The sequence below is a fragment of the Hylobates moloch genome, unplaced genomic scaffold (genome assembly GCF_009828535.3).
Source record: "Hylobates moloch isolate HMO894 unplaced genomic scaffold, HMol_V3 SCAFFOLD_21, whole genome shotgun sequence".
Lineage (NCBI taxonomy): Eukaryota > Metazoa > Chordata > Mammalia > Primates > Hylobatidae > Hylobates > Hylobates moloch.
The window spans coordinates 30,878,871-30,889,872 of NW_026652296.1; positions in this window are offsets into that span (position 1 = coordinate 30,878,871).

Sequence of the window (11,002 nt, forward strand, 5' to 3'; positions counted from 1 at the left end):
AGCTGTGTTTGCTGGTTGTCTTCCTTCGTTCTCCCGCCCTTCCTCTGGACTTCCAGCCGGTTAAGCATCTCCCTGCCCAAAGAATGAGAGTAATAATAGGGGGTCCGCCATTCACTGACTGGGTGGCTGTCATCAGGTTTCCACTTACAAGCACACAGTTACTTATCCTGGGAAGAGCATGGTTCTGAGAAGACGGCGCACAGGTGGTAGTATGTTAACATTTTATAAGTGGCTCAAGGTTCTGAGTTCTGCTTTTCTTCACTGGAGGAGGAGTTGTCCAAATTCATTCACTCACCCATAGCTTACATGCGTACATTCTTATTGAGCATGTGAAAGTTGATAATACGAATTGGGTCACTCTTGTTATGCCCAAAGGAATCAGAATCCAGGGGCCAGGGGAAAAGCACTGGAGGCACACAGTGCCTGCTCCAAGAATCAATATTTCCACTAACTCTGCTGCTGAAATGGCCTGCTGTCCCCCTAAGACCAGATTCAGCCAGTAACTGCTGAAACAACCCGCCATAACCTAATACTAGTTTTACTTACCACTGTCAGTCACCAATCAGAGCTTGCCAGCTCCCTGAAACTTTACTAGTGCCAATGCATTTTCCTTTCTAATAAAACTCCCAGCCTTCTCTTTTTTTTTCGGACATACCAAAGACCACCAGATCTGTGTGTATGCTCCAAGTTGCAATTCTTGCTTCCCCAAATAAAACATTACATTTAGAGATTCATCTCCATATTTTATTTTGACTTTGACAAGCACCTTCTGTATGTTATGTACTGTGCTAGGTGCTGAGGATACAGCAGTGAAGGAGTCAGACTTAGTCCCTGACCTCATAGAATCTACGTATGATATGGGAGAGATAATCAAATAACCTGTTTAAGTAAAAAAAAGTTACGGAATACATGTAAAGTTTCAAATCTGTAATATTATGAGACAGTAATACATGCTGTGAGGGGCGTGTTAATATAACAGAGATGCCTCACTTAGTCTGGAATGTGGTCAGATATTTCCCTGAGTTAGCCACATTTAGCCAAGGTTAGAAGGCCAATTGTGTGTATGTGTTGGGATAAGGGGAGGCAGAAGGAGCAGTACCTGCAGAGGCACTGTAACCGAAGAGAACACTGTGACATGGTCTAGGACATAAGGAGGCACATGTGACTAATCTTTCTCTGATCTGTGTGTGTGTGCTTCTGTATTAGTCCATTCTCACACTGCTATAAAGAATACCTGAGGCTGGGCACGGTGGCTCATGCCTGTAATCCCAGCACTTTGGGAAGCTGAGGCGGGCAGATCACTTGAGGCCAGGCATTCAAGACCAGCCTGGCCAACATAGTGAAACCCAGTTTCTACTAAAAATACAAAAAAATTAGCCAGGCATGGTGGCACATGCTTGTAATCCCAGCCACTTGAGAGGCTGAGGCATAAGAATTGCTTAAACCAGGAGGGGGAGGTTGTAGTGAGCCAAGATTGCACCACTGCACTCCAGCCTGGGTGACAGAGTGAGAACCTGTCTCAAAAAAAAAAGAATTCCTGAGACTGGGTAATATATGGAGGAAAGAGGTTTAATTGACTCACGGTTCTGCATGGCTGGGAATCCCAGGAAACTTAGGATCATGGCAGAAGGGGAAGCAGGCATATCTTACACAGCAGCAGGCACGAGAGACAGTATGTGAAGAGGAACTGTCAAACACCTATAAAACCATCATTTCTCATGAGAATGCACTCATTACCATGAGAACAGCATGGGGGAAACCACCCCCATGATCCAATCACCTCCCACCTTGACCTCCGGATTATAGGGATTACAATTCAAGATAAGATTTGGGTGGGGACACAGAACCAAACCTTACCAGCTCCTGTAGGGTTTTAAACATGACCTCACAGTTTTTCGACACCCTAACCCTCATCTATGTCCTCTTTCCTAAAATCTCAGTGAGCTTGTGACTGCTTTGGAAATTTTAATATAGTAAGAATACAGGCTGTAACAGAACCAAATTAACCGTGGCTGAAAAGAGACTGAAGTTGCTGTCTCTCTCATGTAACAGTTCAGAGACAGATGGTGCAGGTAGGACTTCACAGGTTGCCCAGGGACTCATCCTTCTTCTACTTGTGGCTCCCCATCCTTAGAATCCTACCCACATATGCATGGTCCAAGTTGGCTGTCCAACATATTTTCATCTTAACTAGTGGGAAGGCGGAAAGGAGGAACGTGGGGGTACATTCCCTTTTCCTTTAAGGGCACGACTTAGAATTGCACACATCTCTTCCCCTCATACTTCACATTGACTATAACTTAGTTATATGGTCAAATTTAGCGCATGGGAGGCTAGGAAATAAAGTCTTCATTCTGGGTGTACACACATCCGACTAAAATCAGAGGTTCTGTGCTCATAGAATGGAAGAATGGATATTGAAAGATGAAATTAAAAAGAGGGCCCCAGCAGTTGCCAGGACACTGCTTCACACCACCTAGAGAAAGTCAGACGGCAGCGAGAATAAATGATGGAGAATGAGAGCAACCAGGGGCAAGAGAGTTCCTGGATTCAGTTTTCCCTGAAGCCTAGCAGAATAAGGCTTGCCTCACATTCATCCTGTGGTCTCTCTCATGGCTCTGAATTGGGTATCGGTTCAAAACATAGACCTGCCTTTGAGACAGTGGCCATCTCAATCCATGTATATAAGCTTTGTTTATATAGATGGGGGTTCCCCAAGAACCTCACATTTGCACCACTTCTTCCTCAGTGCTTGGGAAAACACAGGAAAGCATGTTGTCAGTTCTGCCACCAGACCTAAGATGAATTGGACCTGAGGATAAGGGGCACTTATTAAGCATTTATCTGATTTTTTGAAATAACTGGGAGAGTTCTTTTCTAAATTAGTTTAGATTCTGTTTATATATAGCCTAGTTATTAATTAACAACTCTGTTAAGTAGTTAAGTTCTTTGGGATCACCCTTTAGCAAACCAGAACAAAAAACAGAAAGAGCGAGTGACTCTAGGAGATGGAACTGGGAGAAAGAGCAGGAGATTCTGACTTTCATTTAATATCATTCGGAACTGATTAAATTTATTTTCACTCTCTTTGTGTAACGGGACAGGGAATCATTTCAGTCTGAAGTCATAAGCATCCCTGATGACAAGGGGAAGTGACTCCCTCCCTGAAGTTCTAAAACCTGAAAAATGGGGGTTGGATTTCCTTGAGTTTATCCTGTTTGTGGTTTACTCAGCTTCCTGAGTCTATAGGTGTATGCCTTTCACCACATTTGGGAAATTTTCAGCCATTATTTCTTCCGATATTTTCTTCTGCTCCATTCTGTTTCTCCTGTTCTTCTCAGATCCTGATAACACGAACATTAGATATTTTGGAATTGTCTCACAGGTGCCTGAAGTTCTGTTCAGCTCCCCCCAGTCCTTTTTCTCTGTTGTTCAGATTGGATAATTTCTATTTTTTCTATCTTTGAGATCACTGGCATGTTTCCCTGCAATCTCCATTCTGCTATTGTACACATCTGTTGGCAGCCGAAAAGGCCAAAGGGACTGTGACCAACTCAGCATTCCACTGAAGGATATATGATCAAACAGCAAACTGTTTATCATGAATGCAGGATGTGGGCAAACTCACAACTGCACCTGCCACCAGGAGGTTTGCTGAGGGCCCTGGCGCCATGCTTATTGAGGTTATCTACTGTGACATCTAGATCCTATTGTTCGAAGACTGCAGTCTTGCATGCCTGCTGTAAATCAAACTGCTAACTGACAATCACCCCCCACTTCTTGCTATCTCTTTTGCCTAATAAATGTGAAGGGCTCTAAAGCTCAGACCCCTTGTTTACTAGAAGCAAGGAGCCCCCTGACCCCTTCTTTCAAATATACTCTCTTGTCTTTGTCTTTTATTCCCATGTTTGCCCCCTTTGTTCAGTCCCCCAAGTGACAAGTGGTGACCCAGAACAGGGACTCCAAGGATGTCGGACAGGTGGCATCTGAACACAGGGACTTTGAGGACGTGAACGAAGAAGGTCTGCTGGAGCAGAGGAATTGAAATTGACAAGACAAACGGGGGCCCCAGGATGAGTCTGCCGGCAGCAGAAATAAGGTCAGTGCCCTAAAGAGGTAGTGGGAATGATATAAGGTCAGTGCTCTAAAGAAGTACTGGGAATGGGAAGTTTTCTGAATCAGGGTAACATGAAGCAGAATTTGTCTATTGAAGAAAAACATTATGTACAGTTGCTTAAAGTTCTGTTGAGACAGTCTGGAGCTCAGGTTAATTCACAGGCACTAACTAACCTCTTGCAGAAGCCACAAAAGGTTATTATGCATAACCCATGGTTTCCACAGGCAGGCACTCTTGACATGGAAAATTGGGATAGACCAGGAGAAGGATTAAAACAGGCTCATCAAAAAGGTCTTAAAGTTGATTCTTCTGTTTTCTCCACTTGGAGTCTAGTTCATACTGTTCTTCCGCTATCTCTTTATTATTCTGCTGGACAGCAGGCTGAGTCTAAAAAATCTGAAAGAATCTGTTGTCCCACCCACAGCTCCAATTGAAAATAAAAAACAGAGGGAGGATAAAAATTGGCCTACACCGCCCCCTCCAGTTGCAGAAACATCTGTACCGCCTCCTTTGGTAGCAGAAATAGAGACCCCAATACAAAGAATTTTATGCTCTGCTGCCATAGCTGGGGATCCCTTAGGACCTTGCACTTTTCCTATTTCCATAAGGCCTGATCCAAATAATCCACAGCAGTTTATTCATGAACACACCCCACTAGAGTTTAAGTTGTTGAAGGAATTAAAAACGAGTGTAGCTAATAATGGGGTACAGAGCCCATTCACTTTAGGATTGGTAGAATCTGCATTTGGTGCTATGTGTCTTCTACCCTTTGATGTAAAACACTTGGCTCAAACTTGCTTGTCTACTAGTGCATATCTGACATGGTATTTAAATCGGCAAGAACTGTGTGCAGACCAGGCTAGACAGAACCATGTTGCTGGACATGGAGACATTACAGAGGATATGCTGTTGGGTAATGGCCCTTATTCAGACCTGGAACGTCAAATGGCACTCCCAGATGCTGCTTATCAGCAGTGTGCACAGGCTGCTAAACACACCTGGGCCACAATTCCTGAAGAGGGAGTCCCAGTACGGTCCTTTTTACATATCGTGCAAGGGTCACAGAAACCCTACGCGCAATTTCTTGCAAGATTACAAGAGGCAGTGAAGCGTCAAATTCCTCATGCCACTGCCACAGAAATGCTAACCTTAACTTTAGCTTTTGAGAATGCAAACGCAGATTGTAAACGTGCACTGGCACCTGTGAGGTGTACAAAAAACTTTTCTCAGAGCTTGTCAGGATGTAGGAACTGAGCTTCATCGCTCTTCAATGTTAGCGCAAGCAATGGCTAATCTAGTAGTTGACAAATCTAAAAGGAGCCAACGATTAAGCCCTGAAGTAGGAAAATGTTGTAATTGTGAAAAAACTGGACATTTTAAAAAGGAATGCTGCCAGATCTCAGGATAGAAAGCATCTTATAATGCAGTACCCCCAGATAGTGGAAAAAATGCCAGGACTCTGTCCTCGCTGTGACAAAGGAAATCACTGAGCTAATCAGTGCCGCTCAAGATTTCATTAGAATGGCACCCCCTACTGTCGGGAAACGAGAAGGGGGCCTGGACCTGGGTCCCTCAAACAATGAGGGTATTCCCAGTTCAGACCACAACCCCGTTTCAGGGGTGGGTCCCAGGACAAACATTGATTCCCTCACTCCAGGAACACCCAGAAGTGCAGGATTAGATCTCCCAGTCAGAGAACAGGTAATGTTAGTTGGTGGAGACAAACCTATCAAAATTCCCACTGGCATCTGGAGACCTTTACCAGCAGGATACATGGGACTAATTTTAGGCAAAAGCCACCTTAACTTGCAGAACACTACTGTAGTCCCAGGAGTTGTTGACTCTGATTATGAAGGAGAAATTCAAGTAGTTTTAATGTCACAAGATCTTTGGGTTTTTGAACTGGGAGAATGTATAGCACAATTATTGCTTATTCCCTGCAAATTATACCCTTCTCCATGAAAGGAGAAACAAGGAAATAAAGGGTTTGGGAGCACAACTACATGAGAAATCTATTTATCACAATCTGTAGCCTCTAGTAGATCCACCTGTGCAGTACAAATTAAAGGAAAGAAATTTTATGGGCTTATGGACACAGGAGCCGATGTGTCAGTAATATCCAGTAAGGACTGGCCCCCAGCATAGCCTCTCAGACTAACTGCCACATCCCTAGTGGGAGTAGGAGCAGCTAAAAGTGTTCAACAGAGTGCTGAGATTTTTATCTTGTCTTGGTCTGGATGGACAATCATGTACTTTTCAGCCTTATGTTGAAAATATAGCTATCAATTTATGGGGTCGAGATTTACAGCATGGGATATGAGACTTACAAATGAAAACTTCGATTACCCAGGATTTAAAATGTTGAAGGACATAGGATATCAGAGTGGGAAAGGTTTAGGGAAATTCCTACAAGGAAACCCTAACCCGATATCAGTAATTGGAAAGGCAGGTTAAACCCTGCAGGGAGATTCTTCATTAGATTCCCCATGGCAATTAACCAGAGGCAGAAGTTGAGTTCCGCAATGGCATGCCTCCCAGCTACAGCTACAGCTACAGAAACCTTTGCTTTCACTATCCCTCAGGCAAAATTTTGCAGTTTTAAAAAGTCCATTCTTTCATTCTTCCTGTGATTACTCATCACAAGCTTATTCCAGGTGGCCAGACTTATTTTACTGATGGCTCTTCCAAAGGTCATGCAGCTATTTATGGACCTAAACATACTCTAAACAATAATGACCTCTGGAGTTTCAGCTCAACACTCAAGAGTTGATTGCAATCATTCAGGTTTTACAGCTCACAGCTGCAGATCCTATCAACATTGTCTGTGATTCAGCTTATGTTGTAAATGTAGCCAGTCGCATAGAAACTGCTACAATTAAAAGTACACTAGACCCAGAACTGCTTAATTTGTTTCACTTATTCTCATATGCTGCCCGCTACATGCCAAACAGGTGAGACAGCTGGTCATGTATGGCCACATTGTCTGTCGTCATTTGCTCATATGGGGATTCCTAAACAATTAAAAACTGACAATGGACCTGCTTATACTAGTCATGCTTTTCAAAATTTCTTACAGCTTTGGGCTATGACCCATAAAACAGGAATTCCTTACAACCCTCCAGGACAAGGCATTATAGAGTGGGCACATCAAACATTACAATGTATGTTGAATAAACAAAAAGGGGGAGTAGGAGACCAGTTACCACCTCAAACAAAATTACATTTAGCTTTATTTACTTTAAATTTTTTGACTCCTGGTATGGATGGTAAGACTCCAGCAGAAAGACATTGGCAAGTGTTAGAGGAAAAGAGGGAAGTTTATCCAAAGGTGTTATGGAAATCCCCAGAAGAAGGATAATGGAAAGTTCCAGTGGATTTGCTGACGTGGGGAAGAGGGTATGCCTGTGTTTTTACAGGAGATGGACAAACAGTGTGGGTGCCCTCAAGGTGTGTGTGACCATGGAACGGGAGACTGGAGGAGCCCAGGGTGGCCAGCCACGGGCCTGGTCCCTCCAGTATAGGCCATGAGCCCGCTGAGCCTGAGTGCGAAGATGGAGAGAAGGCCGACCGGAGTCACGACACAGTCTTAATGTTACATTTGTAAAGAATATCACCACTCAATTTGTGGTTTGTGGTTTTTTTTGTTTTTTTTTTTGAGGCGGAGCCTCGTTTTGTCACCCAGGCTGCAGTGCAGTGGTGCGATCTCGGCTCACTGCAAACTCTGCCTCCCGGGTTCACGCCATTCTCCTGCCTCAGCCTCCCAAGTAGCTGGGACTACAGGCACTTGCTACCATGCCCAGCTAATTCTTTGTATTTTCAGTAGAGATGGGGTTTCACCGTGTTAGACAGGATGGTCTTGATCCCCTGACCTCGTGATCTGCCTGCCTCGGCCTCCCAAAGTGCTGGGATTACAGGTGTGAGCCACTGCGCCTGGCACAGTTTGTGTTTTTAATCCTTATGTCTTTCCGGCAGCTAAAAAGCACCAGCTCCAGGTAAACAATACCGAATTGACCTGTAAATCTTGTCCGTTATATCACTGCATTAGTCACAGCACATTGCAAACACATAATACCTCTACTTTGATAATTTTGGGTTGCATCCCTGGACTGTGGATTCCTGTTAATCCATCCGAGCCTGGGCTGCCACCCCTGCTTTACACTTTGTGAAACATCTTCTAACTCAACTTACTCATTGTGTCCATAGAGCCTTGGGCATGATAATTTTTGCTATTGTTTCCTTAGTCACACTGATAACTTCTGTTGCGATGTCCTCTGTAGCTTTGCATAGTTCTGTTCAAGTGGCTCAGTACATAGAGAACTGGACACAGCCAACCAAGTACAGCCAACCAAGCATGGCTACTGCAGAATCAAATTAACGCTGAGTTACAAACTGAAGTGACAATGTTGGAATCCCCATGGTTAGGGGAACAAGTACAAAGGTTACAATTGCAATAGCAATTGTGCTGTCATTTTAATCACACTCATATTTGTGTGACCAACTTAGAATATAACCAAAGTGAGTATCCGTGGGACCTTGTGAGAGCCCATTTGCAGGGAGCTTTCACATGCAACGTCACCTTTGATATTGGTGAATTATAAAACAAAATTCTTGATTTCCATAGGCAAACTCAAGAGTTTCAGCCTTCTTTAGAAGACTGGACCAAATTCCAGCAAGGCCTGGAGAGCCTCAACCCTTGCACCTATCTAAAGCACCACATTAACATCTTATATGTGGTTCTTGGAATAATGTTGTTTTGTCTCTGTCTTCTGTTCATGGTCTGTAAAATCGGTTGGACTGCCAATCAGAAAATGAGAGCTGCCCAGCCTGGCCTTACATTCTTTCAATTAATTCATAAACAGAAAGGGGGAAATGTTGGGAGCTGAAAAGGCCAAAGGGATCGTGAGCAACTCAGCATTCCACTGGAGGCTATATGATCAAACAGCAAACTGTTTATCATGAATGCAGGATGTGGGCAAACTCATGACTGCACCTGCTGCCAGGAGGTTCGCTAAAGACAATCACTCCCTGGCACCGTGCTCATTCAGGTTATCTACTGGGACATCTAGAGTCTATCGGTTCGAAGAATGCGGTCTTGCAAGCCTGCTGTAAATCAAACTGCTGACCAACAATCACCATCCCCTCTTCTCACTATCTCTTTTGCCTAATAAATGCAAAGGGCTCTAAAGTTCAGGGCCCTTGTTCACTAGAAGCAAGGAGCCCCCTGACCCCTTCTTTCAAATATACTCTCTTGTCTGTGTCTTTTATTCCCATGTTCACCCCCTTTGTTCAGTCCCCCAAGGTCCATGCAGGTTACAAGCCCATCCAGGAATTTCTTGTTGTTGTTGTTCTCATTTTATTTTTTAGTTCTCATTTCCACTTTGTTCTTCCTTATATGTTCTATTTTATTTGCTTAAACTTTCCATCTTGGCTGAGTGCGGTGGCTTACACTTGTAATCCCTGCACTTTGGGAGGACGAGGCAGGCAGATTGCTTGAGACCAAGAGTTTGAGACCAGCCTGGCCAACATGGTGAAACCCCGTCTGTACTAAAAAATACAAAAATTAGCCGGGTGTGGTGGCACTTTCCTGTAATCCCAGCTACTCAGGAGGCTGAGGCAGGAGAATCGCTTGAATCTGGGAGGTGGAGGTCACAGTAAGCCTCTGCACTGGGCAACAGCAAGACTCTGTCTCAAAAAATAAATAAATAAAAATAAAAAAACTTTCTATCATTTTATTTATTTCCAAATTATTTCTACCTGCAGAGGCACTGTGACCCGAGAGCACACTGTGACATGGTCTGGGACGTAAGGAGGCAGATGTGACTAATCTTTCTCTGGTCTCTGTGTGTGTGCTCCTGTATTAGTCTGTTCTCACACTGCTATAAAGAATACCTGAGGCTGGGCACAATGGCTCACGCCTGTAATCCCAGCACTTTGGGAGGCTAAGGTGGATGGATCACTTGAAGCCAGGAGTTCAAGACTAGCCTGGCTAACATGGTGAAACCCTGTTCCACAAGAGAGTTCCAGGATTCAATTTTCCCTGAATCCAGGGAAAGTTTTCAGCCATTGTTTCTTCAGATATTGTTTAAACATTTTTAAATTTTTACTTGTTTAAAAATTTTTGTAATAGCCACATTAAAGACTTTGTCAGACAACTCCAAGAGCTGTGTCATTTCAGCATTGACATCTGTTGATTGTCCTTTCCCATGTGAACTGAGATTTTCATGTTTTTTCACAAGTAATTTTGGACTATATCATGGACATTTTGAATTTCATAATATTCAGAATCTTTTTAAAAAAATCCTCTCGAGAATGTTGGTATTTTTGTTTTAACAGACAGTTGACCATATTGGGCTTAGGCTATGAGCTCCAACCAGCCTTCTGCGGGTTGTGACTTCAGTGTCAGTTCTGTTTTCAAAGACTTTCCACTGTCATTTGGATCGTTCTTATCTGTGCATCACTCAGTGGTCTATCTAGGACCTGGGCAGTGATATACCCTTTAGTTAAGTTCTGAAAGTCTATGTGGCTGTTTAGTATTTAATTCACACATGCAAAACAGAGGGATGAGCCCAGAAGTTCATAGCAACTTTATTCGGTTACTTTCCCAAGCTCTTCCCTCTCTTCTTAAAACAATTTTTTTTTTTTTAAATTCTGGGAGGCTCCTCTTTTTGGTCCTCTAATCAGAAGTATGAGGCCCATTTATCCTATTAGGCCAGCCACTTCCTATGTCTATACCTGTGTTTGGGACCAAGCAGTGAGTGAACACAGAGAGAAAACACAAGAGAAGTCTGTCCTACCCTCTTAGGACCATAGCTCCTCTGATTGTAGAGGAAGATTCTTATCTATCAGTTTGAGGCTTCACAGGCCATCATTGCTGTTGCTGCCACC